The 25718-nt window shown below is 44.2% G+C and overlaps 1 long non-coding RNA gene across 4 annotated transcripts in view; it reads left to right on the top strand.

Annotated features, from left to right (window-relative positions):
• The window catches only part of LOC130367634 (uncharacterized), an 85228-nt gene that overhangs the window by 20421 nt on the left and 39089 nt on the right, over positions 1-25718 (top strand). Inside the window, exon 1 of one of the 4 annotated variants that reach the window (XR_008892116.1) lies at positions 1460-1582. The exons of 1 other annotated variant lie outside the window; for it this stretch is intronic. This is a non-coding gene — a long non-coding RNA (uncharacterized LOC130367634). Of the gene's footprint in view, positions 1-1459; positions 1583-2689; positions 2890-11108; positions 11187-25718 lie in introns of those variants that run through there. 2 more of the 4 variants (XR_008892117.1, XR_008892114.1) reach the window with 2 other exon arrangements.

The following is a 25718-nucleotide window of genomic DNA, read 5'->3' as shown; positions in this document are numbered from 1 at the left end:
CTTACCTCGATTGTATACAAATATAGGAGGTTCTTTAAATAAATTACCATACTTGGGGTCTGATTTAATTTAAAAGACAGTGAATAAATATTGGGGTTTAATTAAATCTTATACAATCGAGGTAACACCATAGGAAATATGCTTATACGAGGGGTCATCAGTAAGAAGAAAAAAGACCATCAAACATTCTTGGGTTCTAGACGTAAAGGAACATATCCATGTCTGACATGTTCGCATTGTAATAATGTAAGAAAAGGTGAAGATATTCATCATCCTAAAAATGGTTTCAAGATCCCCGGTAGAGGTTTCTACACATGGAATTCAGAGAAGGTCATTTATATGTTGAAATGCCCTTGTGGCGAATGTTATATTGGCCAAACCAGCAGAAAAATAAAGGTGAGATTAACAGAACATAAAAATAATATTACAAAAGCTCTGAACATGAAATTTGTAGGGGAATCAACTAAATTGAATGAAACTTCGGTTGCAAGACACTTTTTAGAAAGACAACGTAATGTGAACGAAGTACGGTGGCAAATATTAGAACAAGTTCACATGGATGCGAATGGGAAGGCGAACCGCAAGCGAGACGCTTGCGGTTCGCCTTCTCATTCGCATCCATTTGCAAAGAGAATCCTATTGGGTAACTTATTTTGAAACCCTCTCCCCATTAGGCTTGAATGAAGTCTGTAGTTTGGATTACATATATTTATTTATAAAAAAAAAAAAGCTTTAAGAGAATTCACACAAAATAGAAATATTAGAGCAAATAGAAATGGGGTAACTACCACCTTAAGAAAAAATCCTTAACACTTACATGTGTGGATTCTCCTCAAAATACCCTGGAAGTCCAGGATCTAGTACACATGAGTAAGGGGGCGTTCCCCCGAAACCCGAAATGTCGCGTCAGACCCTGATAGCTCCCAACTAGTGTGAATAAGACCTCTGCCAGTATGGATGTTCGCCGATTTACCATCTTACAAGCTTTGAATTTTACAGAACAGACGGAATAAAAGAAAACAAGAATGAACCATCTAACAGTGTCTGAATATTTGTTCAAATACAATATAGCTCATGTTTTGACGTATTAATTATCCTTAGTTATCGATTTAATATTGAAATGCCATGTCCCTGGTCTTTCTGTCATGTTCTTTCAATCTTTGAGGGTGCCCACTAGGTCTTTAAAGGGGTACTCCACTGGCCAGCGTTCGGAAGTAAATGTTCCGAACGCTGTTGTCGAGCCGCGGTGGCCGGTCGTGCCCCTTGTGATGTCATGGTCACGCCCCCTCGATGCAAGTCAATGGGAGAGGGTGTAAGGGAAGTCACGCTCCCTCCCATAGACTTACATTGAGGGGGGGGGTGGCCATGACATCACAAGGGGCGTGGCCGACCACCACGGCTCGAAAACAGCGTTCGGAATATTTACTTCCGAACACTGGCCAGTGGAGTACCCCTTTAAGAACAGGAAGGAAGTGTGTGTGTGTGCACCTTATGGGGCAACAAAGTAAAAGCAGCATTAACAGAGGCAGGAGGGGGTAGAACAAAAGAGCGGGAGACCCAGGCTGGGCTGCGCCAATTATAGGTAAGAGGGGGGCCCTACATGCTAACAGGGACAATCCACTGGGTTACAGGTATACAAATAAACATGCCATATAGTGCCTATATAGTCCCCAATGGTACCATACACTGATCAAATACAGTGACACATTCATAAGTAATATACTGTAATTTACCGCTATAGTATAATATCATTTTGGTCTCTATAATATAAAATGTACTACCATAGAGTGCTAAAATAATACCAACATACCGCGATGATATGATATTTTATACCAATCTAATAACAGAACCGGACAATTATTATTAGGGTTTCTGGTAAGTAGAACACTTGGGTGTCAGGACATCAGGGGCGTCTCCTTCACTGGTGGTCCATGGTCTCATACTGTCCCTGGTGTGGGGATCTACCGATATCGTTTTTTTTAGGGCCGATACCGATAATCGGTCGATCCCTACCCTGGTGGTCCTGTGGTTCTGTGATAATGTGGTGTCTACCATGTGGTAAAGAAAAGTGACAACCCCTCAGAGCCCACCGATCATGTAGTAGGGAGATTCGGGTGGCCTGATGCTTCATGTCCCTGGCTCTATGTCATGAAAAGCCCTGAAATGCGTCGGCGCCCTGGACCATGACAAGAAGGGGGTCACATGATCCACAAACCTCAGGGAAAGTATTTTCTGATAATAAATGCCTGTCAGGTGATGTCATCTCATTCGTATTATCAGAGGGTCACATGCCGTATCCTATGTGCGACAAAGTCTAAGATAGAGGATAACGCATATCAGTAATGTCTTCTGACTGAGCTACTACTGCTGACGTTATAGTATACGCATTATATCATTACATGTCTGCTGTGGGTCTATATGACTGTATAGTATTAACCCCTTAAGGACATGGGACATAAATGTAATTACCGCACATAGGGAAAGATTTATCAAAACCTGTGCAAAGGAAAAGTTGCTGAGTTGCCCATAGCAACCGATCAGATCGCTTCTTTCATTTTCAGAGGCCTTTTTAAAAATGAAAGCAGCGATCTGATTGGTTGCTATGGGCAACTCAGAAACTTTTCCTCTGGACAGGTTTTGATAAATCTCCCCCATTCTGTCTATAAAGCGAGCGCACAAGCTCTCAGCAGCCATGTACTCACAGTCAATGACAGACATCGGCCACCCCATCGGTGTCCATCATTAACTCCTTAAGTGCTGTAAACAATGGCGATCATGGCACTTAACAGCCTCAATGTCTGTCCACAACATATCTATGGGGTCTGAATGATTTCTATGACCCCCAGGCACATGACTAAGGGGTCGTGCCCCTGAAATGTAGCGCGGCAGGTTTGTACTCGTGTCTCTCTCCCTCTCACCGAGGATTGTGCTTTATGCGTTTTGCTATATGGAATTACCTACATCTTATACTATGAAAATGTGAATCGTGATGTTTAAAGAATACGGCTGCCATCAGTGGCATAGCGGAGGCCCACGTCTAGGTAGAGGCCCCCAGAAGTTACGTTGTTAGGGGGGCCGCCGCTGCATCTTGCGCACCACCAGGCTGGGGCGCTGTCCTCTACGTACCCCTCTCACTCTTTGCGCCGTACAGCCCTCACTCCGTGCGCTGTGCGGCCCTCAGAGCGGCACAGGCGCACAGCAGTCAGTGACTGTGAACACCTTAACAAACCAACCCCCCCCCCCCCCATCAAGGTAGGGGCCCCTAGCAATGGCGTTGCTGGGGGGTCTGCTGTTGCTTGAGATCCCCCCATAACGGCAGCGTGATCCTGTGGGCTGCGATCAGGTCAGTGGCTGCCTAGCACCATCTTGAGGGCTACAGTTTGGAGACCACTGTGCAGTGGTCTCTAAACTATGGCCCTCCAGATCTTGTAAAACTACAACTTCCAGCATGCCTAGGCAGCTGTTTGCTGTCTGGGCATGCTGGGATTTGTAGTTTGCAAGACCTGGAGGGCCACAACTCCCAGCAGCATGCACAGACAGCAAACGGTTGTCTGGGTATGCAGGGAGTTGTAGTTGTGTGCCTCCAGCTGTTGCATAACTACAACTCCCAGTATGCCCTTCGACTGTCAGTGCATGCTGGAAGTAGCTGATGTAGTTTTGCAACAGCTGGAGGTCTGTGCCCCACCCCTCCCCCCCACCCCCATGTGAATGTACAGGGTACATAAACAGAGTCGGGTTTACAGTGAGTTTCCTGATACAAGTTTGAGCTGCGGCAAATATTCCGCCACAGCTCAAGCTTCAGCGGGAAACCCCCGCCCGTGTGAATGTACCCTAAAAACACTACACTACACAAAATAAAGAATAAAACACTATACTGTATATACACATACACCCTGTCCCGTATGGCACTTTCCAAAATGGAACCTCCAGCTGTTGTAAAACAACAACTCCCAGCATTGCTAACCATGTATGCTGGGAGTTTTGTAACAGTTGGAGGCACCCTGTTTGGGAAACACTGTTGTAGGGTATTTTGGGGTGGAGGAGGCAAGTGCCATACCTCCATCTGGGTCCCCTCTTATGTAAATCCCTAATTCAGGCCTCAAATGAGCATGGTGCTCTCTCACACCGGAGCCCTCTCGTATTTCAAGGCAACAGTTTAGGGCCACATATGGGGTATTTCCGTACTTCTGGGAGAAATTACGTTTCAAATTTTGGGGGGCTTTTTCTTCTTTTTACTCTTACATTAATATTGGGGGGCATTTTCTACTATTATCCCTTGTAAAGATAAAAAAAAAATTGGGGTAACACCAGCATCACGCCTCCTCCCATAGGCTTGCATTGAGGTGGCGGTGCGTGACGTCACAGTGCTCCGGCCCCGTGACTGCAGTAATCAGACCCGGAGCGAACATGCTCCGGGGAATGACTGTAACGGGGTGTTGCGTGCTGCAAGATCACGAGGGTCCCCAGCGACAGGACCTCCACGATCAGGCATCTTATATCCTTTGGATAGGGGATAAGATGTCGTACCGCCGGAGTCCCCCTTTAAATGTACCTTTTACCTTATCAGTATATATATATATATCAGTATAAATCAAATATATTGATTTTACATTTTGGTGCCTTTTGGTTCCTTCTTTGGATAAGAACTATAGACATTAACCGTGCGTCAAACTAACATGAAATCTCGTCATTAAAACAATAACCAATTTGTATAGTTTGCCTCATGTTTTACTAATTTAAAAAAATTCATTTATTTTTAATTGCCATTTTGTGAACACTATAACTTTTTTTTTTTTTTTGGTTACTTTAATTGGACTTTTCAATCACTTTTTCTGGGGAATTAAGTGATAAAAAAAAAAAAGAACGCAATTCTGGGCTTTGGTATTTTTTAACGTTTATGCCATTCACCGAGATAAATAATGTTATATTTAAATAGATCAGAAAATTATACACATGGCGATACCAAATACCGTATTTTTCGTCCTATAGGACGCACCGGCGTATAAGACGCACCCAATTTTTAGGGGCAAAATCTAAAAAAATAAAGATTTTGAACCCAATAGTGGTCTTCAACCTGCGGACCTCCAGATGTTGCAAAACTACAACTCCCAGCATGCCCAGACAGCCGTTGGCTGTCCGGGCATGCTGGGAGTAGTAGTTTTGCATCATCTGGAGGTCCGCAGATTGAAGACCACTGCAGGAGATGGTAATACTCACGTGTCCCCGCCGCTCCGGACCCGTCACCGCTGCCCTGGATGTCGCTCCATCGCTGTCACCGTGTCCCCGTCGCTCTGGAACGTCTCTGCTGCCGGCCGGGTATCCTCCCTCCCCCTTCGCCGTCATCACGTCGTTACGCACGCCGACGCACGTACGCGACGACGTGATGAGGAGGAAGGAGAGAGCCGGCCATACAGGGGATCCCTGAACGGAGAAGACACCGAGGAGGCAGGTAAGGTCCCTCCCGGTGTCCTGTAAGCACTAACCCAGCTATTCAGTCGGGCTGTTCGGGACCGCCGCGGTGAAATTGCGGCGGTCCCGAACAGCCCGACTGAGCAGCCGGGTTAGTGTCACTTTCCCCTCAGCTTTGATCGCCGCGTCTGAAGGGTTAATACAGGGCATCACCGCGATCGGTGATGTCCTGTATTACCCGTGGGTCCCGGCCGTTGATGGCCGCAGGGACCGCCGCGATAGGGGTGTATTCGCCGTATAAGACGCACTGACTTTTTCCCCCCAGTTTTGGGGAAGAAAAAGTGCGTCTTATACGGCGAAAAATACGGTATGTTTATTATTATGTTTAAATATTTTTTATATGGAATTTGGAAAAAGGGGGGTGATTTAATCTTTTAATATGGAAGGGGTTAGTGTATGTGTGTTAGCCTCTTAATGATGCAGGGTGTATAGGTACGCTCTCGTTCCCGGGTACTTAAAGGGGTTATCCAGAACTTTTTTATATATATATCAACTGGCTCCAGATTTGTAAATTACTTAAAAAATCTTAATCCTTTCAGTACTTATGAGCTGCTGAAGTTGAGTTGTTCTTTTCTGTCTAAGTGCTCTCTGATGACACGTGTCTCGGGAACTGTCCAGAGTAGAAGCAAATCCCCATAGCAAACCTCTTCTACTCTGTGCAGTTCCCGAGACAAGCAGAGATGTCAGCAGAGAGCACTGTTGCCAGACAGAAAAGAACAACTCAACTTCAACAGCTGATAATTATTGGAAGGATTAAGATTTTTTAATAGAAGTAATTCACAAATCTGTTTAACTTTCTGGAGCCAGTTGATATAAAAAAAAAAAAAAGAATACCCATTTAAGGATGCAGGGCGTTCCTGTGGTGAGCCAGTACAGAATCACGTGTTCTTCTGTACTCCTGCCCATCCTGTGTGGCAGATGCTGCTTCAATGTACGTCTTGGGCCCACTCTCCTCAGAACTCTCTATAATGCACTATATTGGGCAATGTTATACAGTATAAGGGTTAATGTATTGTATTTTCTATGCACTTGTTACCTTAAGAAACCTGTTGTCAAGGACCTTGTTGTTAAGGGGCGTATGCGGAGGTGAACATGTGACTTATCTGACCAATGGGAAGGCTCTAAATTGTCCCCTTATATACTGTAACTAGAGGTCAGGGTTCAGATGGTTCTATGCTGAAGTACAATTTGGTGAGGAGTGAAGGGTCTGTCTGTGAGTTGGATCTGAAAGGAGGCCTGAGGCCTAGTCCAGCAACCAGGCATCTACTACCAGTTAAGTCAAAGCCTTGCCGAAAGCCTGCAGTCTTGGGGATTTTGTACAAGTCAAGTCCAGCAAGTTAGTCAAGTCCCAGTAACTCCAGTATAGCATGGGCTGAATACAAGTCAAGTCAGTCATATACAGCACAATCAACTAGTAGTCCAAGCAAGCCGATAAGCTTCCCTAAGTTCACCCTGCAACTCCTTCACGCTTATCTGAGCTGTAACGGATTGTACCATCTTTCCAACCTCAGTAAAGCCAGTTAACCGTAACCTTGCGTCGGAGTGATTATTTGCCCCATGCCTGGCACAGGGGAAACTGGCCTAACTCGGGTGGTGTATAGGTCAACCATGCCCTGGCATCACGAAAAGGTTAATTACACATTATCCTGTCCGACACCACATACCTGTATGCCCCAACACCTTAAGTTGCTTTGAAACGAGCTCAGGGCAGTAAGTGTCCGCTACCATCAGTAGCCGGACACTCACCGTTTAAGACAGGCAGCAGTGATACCGCTGCTGCCCGTCATTTAACCCTTTAGAAGCCATGATCAATGCCGATCACGGCATCTAAAGTGAAAGTAAAAATCTGCGGTAGCTCAGAGGAGCTTACTGGATCCCGGCGACAGGTAGACAAAGTGCCAGTGTGTGTTAGTTCCATATGCAGGGGTAGCAGTGTGTGGTAGTATTATATTCAAAGTGCACAGTGTATATATATAGTAGTATTATATTTTGAGGCCACTGTGTGTGGTAGTATTTACCAGCTGCATTGAATGATGTTGGTGCACTGAGGTTGGTGTCAGGAAGGAAGATAGAGTGTGTGTGTAAGTTTATCTGTAGAGTTAGCATTTGGTGATAGTATTATATTCAGAGGGCACAGTGTTTGGCAGTATTATATTCAGAGGCTGCAGTGTTTGGCAGTATTATATTCAGAGGGTGCAGTGTCTGGCAGTATTATATTCAGAGGGTGCAGTGTCTGGCAGTATTATATTCAGAGGTTGCAGTGTCTGGTAGTATTATATTCAGAGGGCACAGTGTTTGGCAGTATTATATTCAGAGGGCACAGTGTTTGGCAGTATTATATTCAGAGGGTGCAGTGTCTGGCAGTATTATATTCAGAGGGTGCAGTGTCTGGCAGTATTATATTCAGAGGGCACAGTGTTTGGCAGTATTATATTCAGAGGCTGCAGTGTCTGGCAGTATTATATTCAGAGGGCACAGTGTTTGGCAGTATTATATTCAGAGGGCACAGTGTTTGGCAGTATTATATTCAGAGGGCACAGTGTTTGGCAGTATTATATTCAGGGGGTGCAGTGTCTGGCAGTATTATATTCAGAGGGTGCAGTGTCTGGCAGTATTATATTCAGAGGGTGCAGTGTCTGGCAGTATTATATTCAGAGGGTGCAGTGTCTGGCAGTATTATATTCAGAGAGTGCAGTGTCTGGCAGTATAATATTCAGAGGGTGCAGTGTCTGGCAGTATAATATTCAGAGGGTGCAGTGTCTGGCAGTATTATATTCAGAGGGTGCAGTGTCTGGCAGTATTATATTCAGAGGGTGCAGTGTCTGGCAGTATTATATTCAGAGAGTGCAGTGTCTGGCAGTATAATATTCAGAGGGTGCAGTGTTTGGCAGTATAATATTCAGAGGGTGCAGTGTCTGGCAGTATAATATTCAGAGGGTGCAGTGTCTGGCAGTATTATATTCAGAGGGTGCAGTGTCTGGCAGTATTATATTCAGAGGCTGCAGTGGGTGGCCTGTTAGGTTCGACCCCAAAGGTCGAGTCGTCTTCTGTCGGTGGATTCCCAATTAGTGCGCTGAAGGCTTATAAGGGGCTGCAGTCACCCTACCCTCCCCCAGCGCCTTCTGCCACTCAAATCAAGACACAGACACAAACTGCTGTGACTAAGCCGAGGGCAGTAACAAGACTGGCTCTTTACTTAAAATAAGCTTTCTTATACACGTATATAGGGCATGCGCAGTAAACTTTAAATTGTATGAAAGACAGGAAACCGTAAATCATTTGCGTAGTCAGCAAAAAGTTGGATACAAAAATACATAGCTAAGCTGAAATATAACAAGCCATTGTTTCAAGGACACATCTGTGGTAACAAAAGATAAGAGTTCTGTATCCCCCGTCCTGTAGCCTTGAAGATAAAACACCAATTGTCTCAAGTCCAAAAATTCAGGAGTTATGTAGAAAAACAAGAATGACTAAAATACAAAATGGAGTCTCCTCTGCCCAATTCTATCATTCAGAGGGTGCAGTGTCTGGCAGTATTATATTCAGAGGGTGCAGTGTCTGGCAGTATTATATTCAGAGGCTGCAGTGTCTGGCAGTATAATATTCAGAGGGTGCAGTGTCTGGCAGTATTATATTCAGAGGGTGCAGTGTCTGGCAGTATTATATTCAGAGGGTGCAGTGTCTGGCAGTATTATATTCAGAGGCTGCAGTGTCTGGAAGTATAATATTCAGAGGGTGCAGTGTCTGGCAGTATTATATTCAGAGGGTGCAGTGTCTGGCAGTATTATATTCAGAGGGTGCAGTGTCTGGCAGTATTATATTCAGAGGGTCCAGTGTCTGGCAGTATTATATTGAGAGGCTGCAGTGTCTGGCAGTATAATATTCAGAGGGTGCAGTGTCTGGCAGTATTATATTCAGAGGGTGCAGTGTCTGGCAGTATTATATTCAGAGGGTGCAGTGTCTGGCAGTATAATATTCAGAGGGTGCAGTGTCTGCCAGTATTATATTCAGAGGGAGCAGTGTCTGGCAGTGTTATAGTCAGAGGGTGCAGTGCATGGCAGTATAATATTCAGAGGCTGCAGTGTCTGGCAGTATTATATTCAGAGGGTGCAGTGTCTGGCAGTATTATATTCAGAGGGTGCAGTGTCTGGCAGTATTATATTCAGAGGCTGCAGTGTCTGGCAGTATAATATTCAGAGGGTGCAGTGTCTGGCAGTATTATATTCAGAGGGTGCAGTGTCTGGCAGTATTATATTCAGAGGGTGCAGTGTCTGGCAGTATTATATTCAGAGGCTGCAGTGTCTGGCAGTATAATATTCAGAGGGTGCAGTGTCTGGCAGTATTATATTCAGAGGGTGGAGTCTGGCAGTATTAAATTCAGAGGGTGCAGTGTCTGGCAGTATTATATTCAGAGGCTGCAGTGTCTGGCAGTATTATATTCAGAGGGTGCAGTGTCTGGCAGTATTATATTGAGAGGGTGCAGTGGGTGGCAGTATTATATTCAGAGGGTGCAGTGTCTGGCAGTATTATATTCAGAGGGTGCAGTGTCTGGCAGTATAATATTCAGAGGGTGTAGTGTCTGGCAGTATTATATTCAGAGGGTGCAGTGTCTGGCAGTATTATATTGAGAGGGTGCAGTGTCTGGCAGTATTATATTCAGAGGGTGCAGTGTCTGGCAGTATTATATTGAGAGGGTGTAGTGTCTGGCAGTATTATATTCAGAGGGTGCAGTGTCTGGCAGTATTATATTGAGAGGGTGCAGTGGGTGGCAGTATTATATTCAATGGGGCAATGGGTGGCAGTCCTCACTTATTTATTTACTTAGGTTGTAAAACATAGATAATTGTATTATCATTTTATTTACGCTATGTATTGTACACTACAGTGACATTTAAAAAAACAAATGTAAGTATTACTAAGGCCGGGTTTACACCAAGTTTTTGCAGTACAGTTCCCGTGTCACGTTTTCAATGGGAAAACCGTAAAGAACCGTATTGAAAACCGTATACATTGACTCTCTATTGAAAACCGTACGCCAAAAGATGCATCAGGTTGTGTCCGTTTTGCATCCTGTACGGTTTTGTCAGTTTTTTTTCCCGTACCCAAAATCGTAGCCTACCACTGTTTTTGGTCCGGTTAAAAAAACTTATTGAAACGTATACGTTTTTTTCTAACATGAGAGTCAATGGGAACCGTACAGAACTGTATGTGCGTACGGTTTCATCCGGTTTTCACCGTACGGTTTTTGACTTTGCAGTTTTTTTCTTGAAATTTCAATCAAACAAGTGAAACTTTATTCATAATGGAGAGAAAAGTTAAAAACGTATACTTTTTTTTCTTAAAAAACGGATGCAACCGGACATCATTTTGCAAACTGTATATGGATTAAAATTAGTGCACACGTTTTGATACAGTTTAGTCCGGTTTTGAGGAATCCGTTTTAAAAAAATGAAAAACCTGATACAGAAAATGTATTGCAAAAACGTGGTGTGAACTCAGCCTTACAAATGCTCTTCCTCTGTCCATAGAAAATGCCTATGGGTGGTGCATATCAGTATGGGTGGAGCAATTTGGTATGGGTGGGGTACATTGGCATGGGTGTGGCATACCTTGTGGGGGAGGAGCTTAGGGGACTCCTCAGTAGGTCTCGCAGGGGGGCCCCCAAATGTATTTCTATTCCACTGGCATCCATGTAGGGGGGCTTGGTCTGTACAATGGTAAGGTGGGCGGATGCTTCACAGTAACATCTACATGATAAAACATGATCTACATGACAAGAGGAAAAGTTGCTGAGTTGCCCATAGCAACCAATCAGATCGCTTCTTTGATTTCTTTCCTTTGAAAAATGAAAGTAGTGATCTGATTGGTTGCTATGGGCAACTCAGCAACTTTTCCTCTGGACAGGTTTTGATAAATCTTCCCCATTGACTTCAAGAACTGACTGGTCACTTGGTGCCTCCTATATCCCAATTCCTTCACAGGCGCCATTGTCAACAGAAAATCCCTGTTATTCACTTCACCTTTCCGTGGTCATAATGTTTAGCCGATCGATATGTATTATAATTCAATAAAAGTCACCAATGGAAGTCCTGGTTAGGGAGAAATACATCTCGTTTACTTTTCTGGCAGGAGTTGCTGCTCTAAAGCTTTCCTAGAGTCCTGAACAGCCAAACCATCTACAGGGGGGGCCATTTATAGGGATACACCTTAATAAAATTGGAATGGTTGGTGATATTAACTTCCTGTTTATGGCACATTAGTATATGTGAGGGGGGAAACTTTTCAAGATGGGTGGTGACCATGGCGGCCATTTTGAAGTTGGCCATTTTGAATCCAACTTTAGTTTTTTCAATAGGAAGAGGGTCATGTGACACATCAAACTTATTGGGAATTTCACAAGAAAAACAATGATGTGCTTGGTTTTAACGTAACTTTATTCTTTCATGAGTTATTTACAAGTTTCAGACCACTTATAAAATGTGTTCAATGTGCTGCCCATTGTGTTGGATTGTCAATGCAACCCTCTTCTCTATATACTGCTATATACTACTATATACACCGCAGGAGAAAGGCTAGCACAGGCTTCCAGTATCCGTATACACTGCTATATACTACTATATACACCGCAGGAGAAAGGCTAGCACAGGCTTCCAGTATCCGTATACATTGCTATATACTACTATATACACCGCAGGAGAAATGCTAGCACAGGCTTCCAGTATCCGTATACACTGCTATATACTACTATATACACCGCAGGAGAAATGCTAGCACAGGCTTCCAGTATCCGTATACACTGCTATATACTACTATATACACCGCAGGAGAAATGCTAGCACAGGCTTCCAGTATCCGTATACACTGCTATATACTAATATATACACCGCAGGAGAAATGCTAGCACAGGCTTCCAGTATCCGTATACACTGCTATATGCTACTATATACACCGCAGGAGAAATGCCAGCAAAGGCTTCCAGTATCCGTATACACTGCTATATACTACTATATACACCGCAGGAGAAATGCTAGCACAGGCTTCCAGTATCCGTATACATTGCTATATACTACTATATACACCGCAGGAGAAATGCTAGCACAGGCTTCCAGTATCCGTATACACTGCTATATACTACTATATGCACCGCAGGAGAAATGCTAGCACAGGCTTCCAGTATCCGTATACACTGCTATATACTACTATATACACCGCAGGAGAAATGCTAGCACAGGCTTACAGTATCCGTATACACTGCTATATACTACTATATACACCGCAGGAGAAATGCCAGCAAAGGCTTCCAGTATCCGTATACACTGCTATATACTACTATATACACCGCAGGAGAAATGCTAGCACAGGCTTCCAGTATCCGTATACATTGCTATATACTACTATATACACCGCAGGAGAAATGCTAGCACAGGCTTCCAGTATCCGTATACACCGCTATATACTACTATATACACCGCAGGAGAAATGCTAGCACAGGCTTCCAGTATCCGTATACACTGCTATATACTAATATATACACCGCAGGAGAAATGCTAGCACAGGCTTCCAGTATCCGTATACACTGCTATATACTACTATATACACTGCAGGAGAAATGCTAGCACAGGCTTCCAGTATCCGTATACACTGCTATATGCTACTATATACACCGCAGGAGAAATGCTAGCACAGGCCTCCAGTATCCATATACACTGCTATATACTACTATATACACTACAGGAGAAATGCTAGCACAGGCTTCCAGTATCCGTGTACACTGCTATATGCTACTATATACACCGCAGGAGAAATGCTAGCACAGGCTTCCAGTATCCGTATACACTGCTATATACTACTATATACACTGCAGGAGAAATGCCAGCAAAGGCTTCCAGTATCCGTATACACTGCTATATACTACTATATGCACCGCAGGAGAAATGCTAGAACAGGCTTCCAGTATCCGTATACACTGCTATATACTACTATATACACTGCAGGAGAAATGCTAGCACAGGCTTCCAGTGTCCGTATACACTGCTATATACTACTATATACACCGCAGGAGAAATGCCAGCACAGGCTTCTAGTATCCGTATACACTGCTATATACTACTATATACACCGCAGGAGAAATGCTAGCACAGGCTTCCAGTATCCGTATACACTGCTATATACTACTATATACACCGCAGGAGAAATGCTAGCACAGGCTTCCAGTATCCGTAGTTTCAGGTGCTGCAGAACGGGCAAAACAAAAATTGGAACCGGACCCTCAGTTTATGCAGAAGATTTTGTTCAGTGATGAGGAAACTTTTATGTGAATGGTGAAGTTAACAAACAAAACCACCGCTATTGGTCTGACACTAACCCACATTGGATAGATCCCTCCAAGACTGTTGGAACACAAAAATTGATGGTATGGTGTGGTATATGGGGTACAAAGATAGTGGGGCCATTCTTCATCAATGGAAACCTCAAGGCCACTGGATATGTGAAATTGCTCCATGATGATGTGTTTCCCTCTTTATGCACTGAAGCTGCACGTTCCCTGAGTTTTTTCAGCAAGATGGTGACCACCACATTATGGGTGTCAGGTCCGAGCATTCCTAGATGAACAGTTTCCTGGAAAGGGGATTGGTCGTCGTGGGCCAGTTGAATGGCCCCCAAGGTCTCCCGATCTGACCCCCTTAGACTTTTATCTTTGGGGTCATCTGAAGGCAATTGTCTATGCTGTGAAGATACGAGATGTGCAGCACCTGAAACTACGGATACTGGAAGCCTGTGCTAGCATTTCTCCTGCGGTGTATATAGTAGTATATAGCAGTGTATATGGATACTGGAAGCCTGTGCTAGCATTTCTCCTGCGGTGTATATAGTAGTATATAGCAGTGTATACGGATACTGGAAGCCTGTGCTAGCATTTCTCCTGCGGTGTATATAGTAGTATATAGCAGTGTATATGGATACTGGAAGCCTGTGCTAGCATTTCTCCTGCGGTGTATATAGTAGTATATAGCAGTGTATATGGATACTGGAAGCCTGTGCTAGCATTTCTCCTGCGGTGTATATAGTAGTATATAGCAGTGTATACGGATACTGGAAGCCTGTGCTAGCATTTCTCCTGCGGTGTATATAGTAGTATATAGCAGTGTATAGGGATACTGGAAGCCTGTGCTAGCATTTCTCCTGCTCTGTATATAGTAGTAGATAGCAGTGTATACAGATACTGGAAGCCTGTGCTAGCATTTCTCCTGTGGTGTATATAGTAGTATATAGCAGTGTATACGGATACTGGAAGCCAGTTCTAGCATTTCTCCTGGGGTGTATATAGTAGTATATAGCAGTGTATACGGACACAGGAAGCCTGTGCTGGCATTTCTCCTGCGGTGTATATAGTAGTATATAGCAGTGTATACGGATACTGGAAGCCTGTGCTAGCATTTCTCCTGTGGTGTATATAGTAGTATATAGCAGTGTATACGGATACTGGAAGCCTGTGCTAGCATTTCTCCTGCGGTGTATATAGTAGTATATAGCAGTATATAGAGAAGAGGGTTGCATTGACAATCCAACACAATGGGCAGCACATGGAACACATTTTATAAGTGGTCAGAAACTTGTAAATAACTCATGAAAGAATAAAGTTACGTTAAAACCAAGAACATCATTGTTTTTCTTGTGAAATTCCAAATAAGTTTGATGTGTCACATGACCCTCTTCCTATTGAAAAAACAAAAGTTGGATTCAAAATGGCCGACTTCAAAATGGCCGCCATGGTCACCATCCATCTTGAAAAGTTTCCCCCTCACATATACTAATGTGCCACAAACAGGAAGTTAATAACACCAACCATTCCCATTTTATTAAGGTGTATCCATTTAAATGGCCCCCCCTGTACTTTTGCAAAGATACATTCCCTGTCCCCATATCACTAGACACACTGTGGAGTCTGAGGAAGAGGAGCGAGAATCCCATTGGGAGATATTACGGTGGACAGATTGGATGTCACCAGCTTCCAGTGACCAATGGCCACTTTGTGCTTGTACCGAGCAGGGCTGGAGACTCCCATATATGACGTTTCATGTCACCCTTTTCCAAATATTAGTCACATATTAACCTTCCAGGAGCTCCTGGGTGATGTACGTTGTCAGGGGCTAAAGGGGTACTCCGCTGATAGACATCTTATCCCCTATCTATTTTTTCAAAAACATTTCAGTATCCCAAGAAGCAGGTGTAATGGGTGTGCCTGCCTCTGATACCAACAGTTATATCCCCTCTCGTGTTTAACTGTGGTGGATTACGAGCCAATGGTATCAGGCAACGGTGGCCACACCCTCCGGGGTTTGCCTATTTAAGTACAAGCTTGTACTTTTGACCTTATGACTTGTTCCCTGACTTCCCCTTTTGCATAGTGATTTGGTACTGCGTGACTTCCTGGTTCTGACTTGGCTTACATGACCTTGCTTGGTTTCTTTGTCTGGTTGCTGTTCACCTGTCTTTGCTCCCTATTCAGTTCCTTGGTTAACCTTTTGTGTCCTGACTTTCTCCTGAACCTATGTATTGCTATAGAGACTCTTCAACAAGAAAATATGTCTGGCACTCCCTTCTCAATAAGGCAATGTGCACACTTATGGAGAGGTAGGCTGTAACAGAGGGACTTGCTGTCACATACAGTAGTAGCAGTCCATAACATCCATAAAGAATTGAAAGACTGCACTCTCCCAAGTAGCATTCTGGTTCTGTAAACTTTATTACATTTTCAGTGCATAGGACAGACAAGCAGCGGGGAGCTGCACATAGACGAACAGGGAACGAATCAATTAGTGACAGCTGTTTCCTGCATAAGCTTGAGAAAGTGCGTGCTTACGCAGGAAACAGTTGTCGCTGATTGATTCATTCCCGGTTCGTCTATGTGCAGCTCCCCACTTCTTGTCTGTCCTATGCACTGAAGATGTAATAAAGCTTACATAACCAGAACGCTACTTGGGTGAGTGCTGTCTCTATGGATGCTATGTATTGCTGTGTCTATCTCATGGGGCGAATATTCATGTAGACAGGGAAAGGGGTTGTGGGTGAGCTCAGGGCTGCACTTCTCCCTGTTCTATGTAACAGCCGGTGACATCATTTACTAGTGCGGCATAGTGGGATGTGGCACATGCCACTCCATAATAATATTCTGAGACATACAGTGGGTTTCAGTGGGGGCTAGGGTGACGCTGAATACTCAGCCAGCTGAATCATTAAAGGGGTATTCCAGGAAAAACTTTTATATATATATATATATATATATATATATATATATATATATATTTATATCAACTGGTTCCAGAAAGTTAAACAGATTTGTAAATTACTTTTATTAAAAAATCTTAATCCTTTCAGTACTTATGAGCTTCTGAAGTTTAGGTTGTTCTTTTCTGTCTAAGTGCTCTCTGATGACACCTGTCTCGGGAAACGCCCAGTTTAGAAGCAAATCCCCATAGCAAACCTCTTCTAAACTGGGCGTTTCCCGAGACAGGTGTCATCAGAGAGCACTTAGACAGAAAAGAACAACCTAAACTTCAGAAGCTCATAAGTACTGAAAGGATTAAGATTTTTTAATAGAAGTAATTTACAAATCTGTTTAACTTTCTGGAGCCAGTTGATATATAAAAAAAAGTTTTTTCCTGGATAACCCCTTTAACTTAACAGAGCTTAACAAAATGCCTAAATACCACCATACAGTACTCAAATAACATCAACATAAGTACCATCAATAACCAAATAATACTAACCTATAGTAAACAAATGACAGTTCCATAGAATGTCTAAATATTGTCATGCGGTGACCATACAGTAGATCCATAAAATAATGAAAACCCTTCATATATTGACCAAATGATACTAACCAACCGGGACCACAAAACTGGTTCATAAAATGCCTACCGTATTTTTCGCCGTATAAGACGCACTTTTTCTTCCCCAAAACTGAGGGGGGGGGGGAAAGTTGGTGCGACTTATACGGCGAATACAACCTATATGGGTCGGTCCCGACGGCCATCAACGGCCGGGACCCGCGGCTAATACAGGACATGACTGATCACGGTGATGCCCTGCATTAACCCTTCAGACGCGGTGATCAAATGTGACCGCCTCGTCTGAAGCGAAAGTGACACTAACCCGGCTGGTCAGTTGGGCTGTTCGGGACCGCCGCGGTGAAATCGCGGCGTCCCGAACAGCTTACAGGACACCGGGAGGGAACTTACCTGCCTCCTCGGTGTCTGCTCCGTGCCGGGATCCCCTGATGTCATGACCACAGTGCTCTCTGCTGACCTCTGCTGTCCATTTTAGGAACTGTCCAGAGCAGCATATGTTTGCTATGGGGATTTTCTTCTGCTCTGGACAGTTCCTGGAATGGACAGCAGAGGTCAGCAGAGAGCACTGTGGTCAGCAGATCAGAGGAAATGCATTTATTTTTTGGATTTCTCTTTAGTATACAGCCCCTAAAAAGTACTGGAAGGATTAAGATTTTATAATAGAAGTGATTTACAAATCTGTTTAACTTTCTGGCACCAGTTGATTTAATAAAAAAAATGTTTTTTAAAAGTTTTCCACAGGAGTACACCTTTAACGATGCAGGACGTATATTTAGATCCTGCGCCGGCTCCCGCGATATGAAGCGGGGTCTCGCTGCAACCCCGCATCACATCGCGTCGGTCCCGGCGCTCATCAACAGCCGGGACCCGCGGCTAATACCACACATCGCCGATCGCGGCAATGTGCGGTACTAACCCTTTAGAAGCGGCGGTCAAAGCTGACCGCCACTTCTAAAGCGAAAGTGAAAGTATCTTGGCTAGTCAGTCGGGCTGTTCGGGACCGCCGCGGTGAAATCGAAGCGTCCCGAACAGCTTACAGGACACCGGGAGGGAACTTACCTGCCTCCTCGGTGTCTGCTCCGTGCCAGGATCCCCTGCATGGCGGCGCTCTCTGTAGTCATCACTAGTGTTGAGCGGCATAGGCCATATTCGAATTCGCGAATATTCGCGAATATATGGACGAATATTCGTCATATATTCGCGAATATTCGCATATTCGTTATATTTTCGTTTTATTTTCGCATATGCGAAATTTCGCGTATGCGAAAATTAACATATGTGAAAATTAGCATATAGGAAATTCGCATACTCGAAACTTCGCATATGTGAAAATTAGCATACACTAATTTTCGTATATGCGAAATTTCGCACGCCAGTCTCACACAGTAGTATTAGAGCCTTCTTTACACCACACAAGCTGGAAGCAGAGAGGGGTGATCACTGTGATGTGTACTGTGAAGAAAAAAAAAAAAAATGAAAATTCGTAATTACGAATATATAGCGCTATATTCGCGAAATTCGCGAATTCGCGAATATGCGATATTCGCGAATAATATTCGAATTGCGAATATTCGCGAGCAACACTAGTCATCACGTCTTCGTGCACGCCGTCCCGTCATCCAATAGGAGCAGCGTGCGTAGCGACGTGATGACGGTGACGAAGAGCGTGAATCCCGGGGAAGAAGACGTCCGGAGCATCGGGGACACCACGGGGACGCGGCGATGGAGCGACATCCAGGGCAGCGGTGACGGGTCCGGAGCAGCAGGGACACGTGAGTACTACCTCCTATACCAGTGGTCTTCAACCTGCGGACCTCCAGATGTTGCAAAACTACAACTCCCAGCATGCCCGGACAGCCAACGGCTGTCCGGGCATGCTGGGAGTTGTAGTTTTGCAACATCTGGAGGTCCGCAGGTTGAAGATCACTGTTGGGTTCAGAATTTTTTTTTTCTAGATTTTGCACCTTTAAAATTGGGTGCGTCTTCTATGCCGGTGCGTCCTATAGGGCGAAAAATACGGTAAATACCACCATATAGTACTCAAATTACATCAACATATAGTGATCTAACACCAGCACTACAAAATGTCTATATACATCATACAGTACCCAAATAACATCAACATTTAGTGATCTAATAACAGCACTACAAAAACCCAAATATCACCATACAGTACCCAAATACATCAACACAAATTAATCAAATAAAAGGACTAAAAATGTCTCAATACCGCCATACAGTGCCAAATGCATCAACATATAATGATCCAACAACAGGCATGCAAAATGCATACATTTTGCCATACAGTACCTAATATTACCAACATACAGGGGCTAACTAACAACTCAATAGATGCCTATATGCCATTATACAGTTACCAAATAACAGTTAAATAAAACGACTAAATACCGTCATACAGTGACTAAATAATACCATTATAGTACTAGCATGTGCTGGCCGTTCTGGCATTTTTTATGTTCAGCACTAAGTATGGCCGGACAGCTTGATCATGTGACTTAGCTGTCACATGATCGGCTTTCTGCTTCATATCAAAAGACTCACACCGGCGCCCATGTGTTCTCTTCCAGCCTTCCCCCTGATCGTTGTATGACCCTTGCACACATATGTATGATAGCCTTGGGGGAGTAGGGTATGGGGAGTGTAGCTGTGCAGTGATTAATGATGTTTGTTAAACCTTGCTATTCGTGACGCCAGGGTGTGGGCTCCTCAGTAAAGCTTGTCCTACCACCACCCTTCCCAAGAGCGATAGGTAGGTAGATAATAATGGAATGTCCACAACCGGAGAGTTTTCTGAAACAAGTTTGACTTTTACTGAAGATTTTCTGCAGGTTTCATAACCGGAACAGTCTCTATGCATACAACGGCTTTCTTTGGAGATTGACAAAGGTTGGGACTTTAGCAATTTAGAATCTTTGAGGTATTATTCGCTGTTCCACTGGATTTAGGGGATTTAGTTGCGGTCCAGTAGTCACGCTAGCATTAGCGGGGGTAGTTTAGAACTCAAGGTTTAGTTCCGCTGAGGCCGGTAGGTTTTTCAGGCCTAGCGTGTCTTTGCAAGTTGCGCAGATCCATCCTGCTAGTCTGGCATCCATGAGAGCAGCAACCCAAGAGAGCGATAATTGGCTACAGTTCCCTTATATGGGCAGGGGCTGGACTAGAGTTAATTGGTCCATACTGATGTCAATCACCATTGCAACGGATTATGGGTAACATGTGACCCAAGGACCTCCAAAGGTCCTCCAACATACCATAGAGGATATTAGCATGGTCACATGACCGAAGGTCCTGCGACGCTGAACAAGGTAAGTACTATACATTATATTAGATATACATTATTATTAAATATATACAGGTATAAACATTATAGAATTAGAGTAGAGGAGAGGTGACTAGGGGATGTCCCACCTGAGGGATCCTACCTGAGCGTAGTTACTCTGACTTTGGGGACCTCTACACTAGGTACGGTATGCAATACGGTACCGGGACAACACATATGCATCAAGGTAATCGGAGATGTTTCCGGAGTCCATGGTTGGTGTAGTGATATGTCATTTTACTTATGTTGTCCATGAATTGGTGGTATGTAAATATGTAAAATGGATTTGGACCCGTTGATAGCCAAGCCCCCTGATGAAGCTCGGGAGAGTGAAACATGCATTGGGGTCCACACATAGTTCTGGGTGAGAGTCTTTCATGACAGATATTGCGGCTGACTTGGTACAATAGGTCTTTTTCTAATATTATGGAAGGTTTGTATATTAGGCTATACTTCTGTCATCATTGTTGCTTCCCTTTCATTCTTTATATGCCCTATTGCAGCCGGGGTTTGTATTCATGTGATCAACCCTTATCCTTGTTCCACTTTTGTTTTCTATCTTCTCCCCAAAAGGTGCCGTGCACATTTTCTGTGGGTGGTGGGAGGGTTGCTGGTTTTTAATATGTGATGTATTTTTGTTTGTTTTTTTGTTCCTTTCAATAAAGCATCATATGCTTTGTACAATTTCTATGATCCATGCTTTTTGGTGAATCTACTATAGAACAACTAAAATCAGGTCCATAAAATGGCTAAATATTGCCATACAGTGCCCAAATAACATTAACATTAACATTAAAAGTCACTCTTGGGGTCACCTGGTCACTGATACCTTCTGGGTAACAATCACATGATATATCACATGGTACAACTCTTAAAGCAACAAGACATTTTATAATACATTACAATGCAGAACATATGTACAGGGGGGAAACAAGTACAAGGGAGCCCAGGGGACACTGAAGGGAGGCTGCCAGACAGGGCAGCCATGGTACGGAGTAACACCTCCCGTACTGGGCCACCACAAACTCCCCCTCTTAAATACAGTCATCCTCGATGCCCAATCCTGGAGGGCAGATGAATGAAGTGGCCACTGGGGCCCAATGATAGTTCCTGTGGCATTTTAGCACAGAATGTCCTTCTCAGGTCTGATTATGGAACAATATAGAAATGAGTCCATGTAGCACTGGTAACTGTTCATACAGGCTCTTTACTTAGAGTAACAGGGTAAACATGTGGGATTGCTAACACTCTTTAAACACTAATTCACTGGTTGCGGATTGGGTTGCCCAAGGCTATCTGCCCAATGCCTTGGCTGCTGGGGCACTTTGATATTACAACACTTCTCCCCAGAACTCAATATACATTGTTATGCATGTACTGGGCCACCACAAAAGACTTGACCTATAAAACACTGCCATACTGAGCCCAAACAACATCAACATACAGTGATCTATGATACAGTAAATTACTCTGCAGGGGGCGCTGATGAGAAAAGCTCTTCCCTAGTAAAGAGACAGTGAGCACCTTGTATAATTGTGATAACAGGCGCAGATGGTGAGCGCTCTATACCGCACTGTATACTCAGATAGCAGGTTATGTTTGTGCAGGATCGGGACTTTGAACTATATGGAAGTGAAGAGAGGCGACTCCCTGGGCAACACTTCAGGCCCAGAGTATAATCCTGTCCGAGAGTAAAAGGGATGTCTGTAATTGTAACAATTTCGAACCATTTTACTCTTTTATTTGGACCTTTAGAGGAAAAGTGGTTTTAGACAATGCCAATATTTAACATGTTTTACTATTCTTTCTATTACTAGCTTCTGCGTACATAACTCTCCCTGGACCTGTAGGAGAAATAAATGTAACCTAGAGGAGAACAGTCTGGCACAGAATTGCAAAAACAAAGATTTATTTCTTGTACAGAAAAAAATAAGAGAAGACAAGTGACGCGTTTCAAATGCGTATGGCCCTAGGCTATACAGCTACTATACTGACATCTGAATAAGTCCCTTCCCCTAAAACTATAGCAAAAGAAAAAACGTAACCTAATATATTCATGAGATAAAGGACAATAGTCCAGCATAGAATTGCAAATAAAAGAATCCAAGAAATCCAAGAACTACTATATATCCTGATTTCATAGAGATAGCAGCAGCAGTATAAAGATAGAGCTGGAGGGGAGATGTATTACTACGATATATCCTGATCCCATAGAGATAGCAGCAGTATACAGATAGAGCTGGATGGGAGGTGTATAACTACTATATATCCTGATCCTGTATAGAGATAGCAGCAGTATATAGATAGAGCTGGATGGGAGGTGTATAACTACTATATATCCTGATATAGAGATAGCCGCCGCAGTATGCTTGGAAAAGGCTGCAAGTGGGCAGCCAAAACGTCGCTATTTTCGGATGAATAAACTACACTAAGCTTTCATTTATATTGGACTGCTGCGAACTTCTTTGTGGATATTTCATTCAACCCGTGACCTGGGTTGTTATCTGCTGGCACCCGGCATACCCTTGCAGGGGCAGAATGACAACACTCGGGGCCCGGACCAAAAAAAGGCAGAGGCCCCCAGACCAAAAAAAAGGCAAGGGCCCCTGCTAGGCTCTGCAGCTCGTCAATCTTCTGCCACGCCCCTATTCCACCCAAATCCCACACTCAATAAACTAAAATTTATATATGTAACACTTAAACGTAGGTAAATTTCCATGACCAATAATACTGGTATACAAGGAGTAAATATATACCACCACACAATAACTGGATAATACCGCCATACTGTACAGAATAAAATCACTATACACAGACCACTATACTATAAAGGATCTGTAGATATCAGCTGTACACAGGATCTGTATACCATATAAGTGATTACAGTTACATTTTGGGACTCACAATTACGTCTTTTCTGATCAGCGGCGTCCTCTTTCCATTTCTTCACCATCCGGATAAGACCGCCATGTGGATCTCTTAACATCTGCAGGAAAAACATGTCAGATTCTGCATATTTTTAGTGCCCTCCTCTCCTCTACACAATTTTTCCATCTATAGGCCCACAAACTGTAATAATGCCCTCCTTGGTGTCCTGCAAGGTAAAAGGGCAGGTAGGTAGGTAACCAGGTAAATAGGTAACTAGGTAGATCAGGAAGCCAGATATGTAGGTAGGTGACAAACCAGGTAGGTAGAGGGCTAGCTAGGTCGTTATGCAGCCATGTATGAAGGCCAGGTATGTACATAGTTAGGTAGCTGGGTATGTAGGTAGTTAGATAGCCTGGTATGTAGGTAAGTAGTTAGGCATCCAGGTATAAAGTTAGGAAGTGCCCCTTCTCCGTAGGTATAGGCCACAGAGTTAACCTCCTTCCCTGCAGGTATAGGCAACAGAGTTAACCCCCCCTTCCCTGTAGGTATAGGTAGCAGAGTTAACCACCCTTCCCCAAAGGTATAGGCAGCAGAGTTAGCCCCCCACCCTTCCCCATAGGTATAGGCAGCAGACTTAACTCCCCCCTTCCCCATAGGTATAGGCAGCAGAGTTAATCCCCCTTCCCAATAGGTATAGGGAGAGAGTTAACCCCCCTTTCTCCTTAGGTATAGGCAGCAGAGTCCCCCCCCTTTCCCCATAGGTATAGGCAGAGTACCCCCCCCCCCCCTGTTCCCCATAGGTGTAGGCAGAGTTACCCCTCCCTCCTCTTCCCCATTGGTATAGGCAGAGTTGCCCCCCCCTCTCTTCCCCATAGGTATAGACAGAGTTACCCCCCCCCTTTCCCCATAGGTATAGGCAGATTTACCCCCCCCCCTTTCCCCATAGGTATAGGCAGAGTTACCCCCCCCCCCCTTTCCCCATAGGTATAGGCAGAGTTACCCCCCCCTTTCCCCATAGGTATAGGCAGAGTTACCCCCCACCCCTTTCCCCATAGGTATAGGCAGAGTTACCCCCCCCCCCTTTCCCCATAGGTATAGGCAGAATTGCCCAACCCCCTCTTCCCCTAAGGTATAGACAGAATCACCCCCCAATCTTCTTCCCCATAGGTATAGGCAGAGTTAAAAAATAAATAAAAAATGATGCTCACCTGATGTCCCACGCAGCGAATCTTCTCAGTAGCATGGGCCCGTGTCTTCTCCCCTCCACAGTACAGGCGCCGATGAGTGACGTCATCAGCGCCTGTCATGCATGCTGCTTGGGGATGAAGGTTATGTCTCCTCTGTGTAAACTGCAGATGCGGCTCAGACAGAGGGGATGCCTTCTCCTGTATGTGCGTGTATTGCACATACCGGAGAAGGCAGCGCTGTCCTCTGGGGATCTGGGACGAGTGTCCCGAATCCTCAGTAGCGGCAACAGGCCCTTAACCAGCCCGGGCCCTCGAACAACGTCCGATCGGACCGGCCGGTCAGTCCGCCTCTGTACCCTTGGCATTCTCTTGCTTGTGCTGCTTCCTCCTGTTTTGTCTAGCCGCAGCAGTATACAGCTAGAGAGGGGAGATGTATAACTACTTTATATCCTGATCCTATAGAGATAGCAACAGCTGTATACAAATAGAGCTGGAGGGGAGGTGTATAACTACTATATATCCTGATCCTATAGAGATATCAGCAGCAGTATACAGATAGAGCTGGGAGGGGAGGTGTATATCTACTATATATCCTGATCCCATAGATATAGCAGCAGCAGTATACAGATAGAGCTGGAGGGGAGATGTATAACTACTTTATATCCTGATCCTATAGAGATAGCAACAGCAGTATACAGAGAGAGCTGGAGGGGAGGTGTATAACTACTATATATCCTGATCCTATAGAGATATCAGCAGCAGTATACAGATAGAGCATGAGGGGAGGTGTATATCTACTATATCCTGATCCCATAGAGATAGCAGCAGCAGTATACAGATAGAATTGGAGAGGTGGCATATAACTAATATATAGTAATCCTCTTCAATATTAATCAAAGCACAGTGCCATACATATTCTTGTGGCTGTGCCTGGTACTGCAGCTCAGTTTAAGAAAATAGAATGGAATCAATCTGAAGTACCAGTCACAGCCAAAAATGTACATG

The sequence above is a fragment of the Hyla sarda genome, chromosome 4, assembly GCF_029499605.1.
Source record: "Hyla sarda isolate aHylSar1 chromosome 4, aHylSar1.hap1, whole genome shotgun sequence".
Lineage (NCBI taxonomy): Eukaryota > Metazoa > Chordata > Amphibia > Anura > Hylidae > Hyla > Hyla sarda.
The sequence above is the reverse complement of the archived record's forward strand: the minus strand, read 5'-3'. Positions and strand labels throughout refer to the sequence as shown.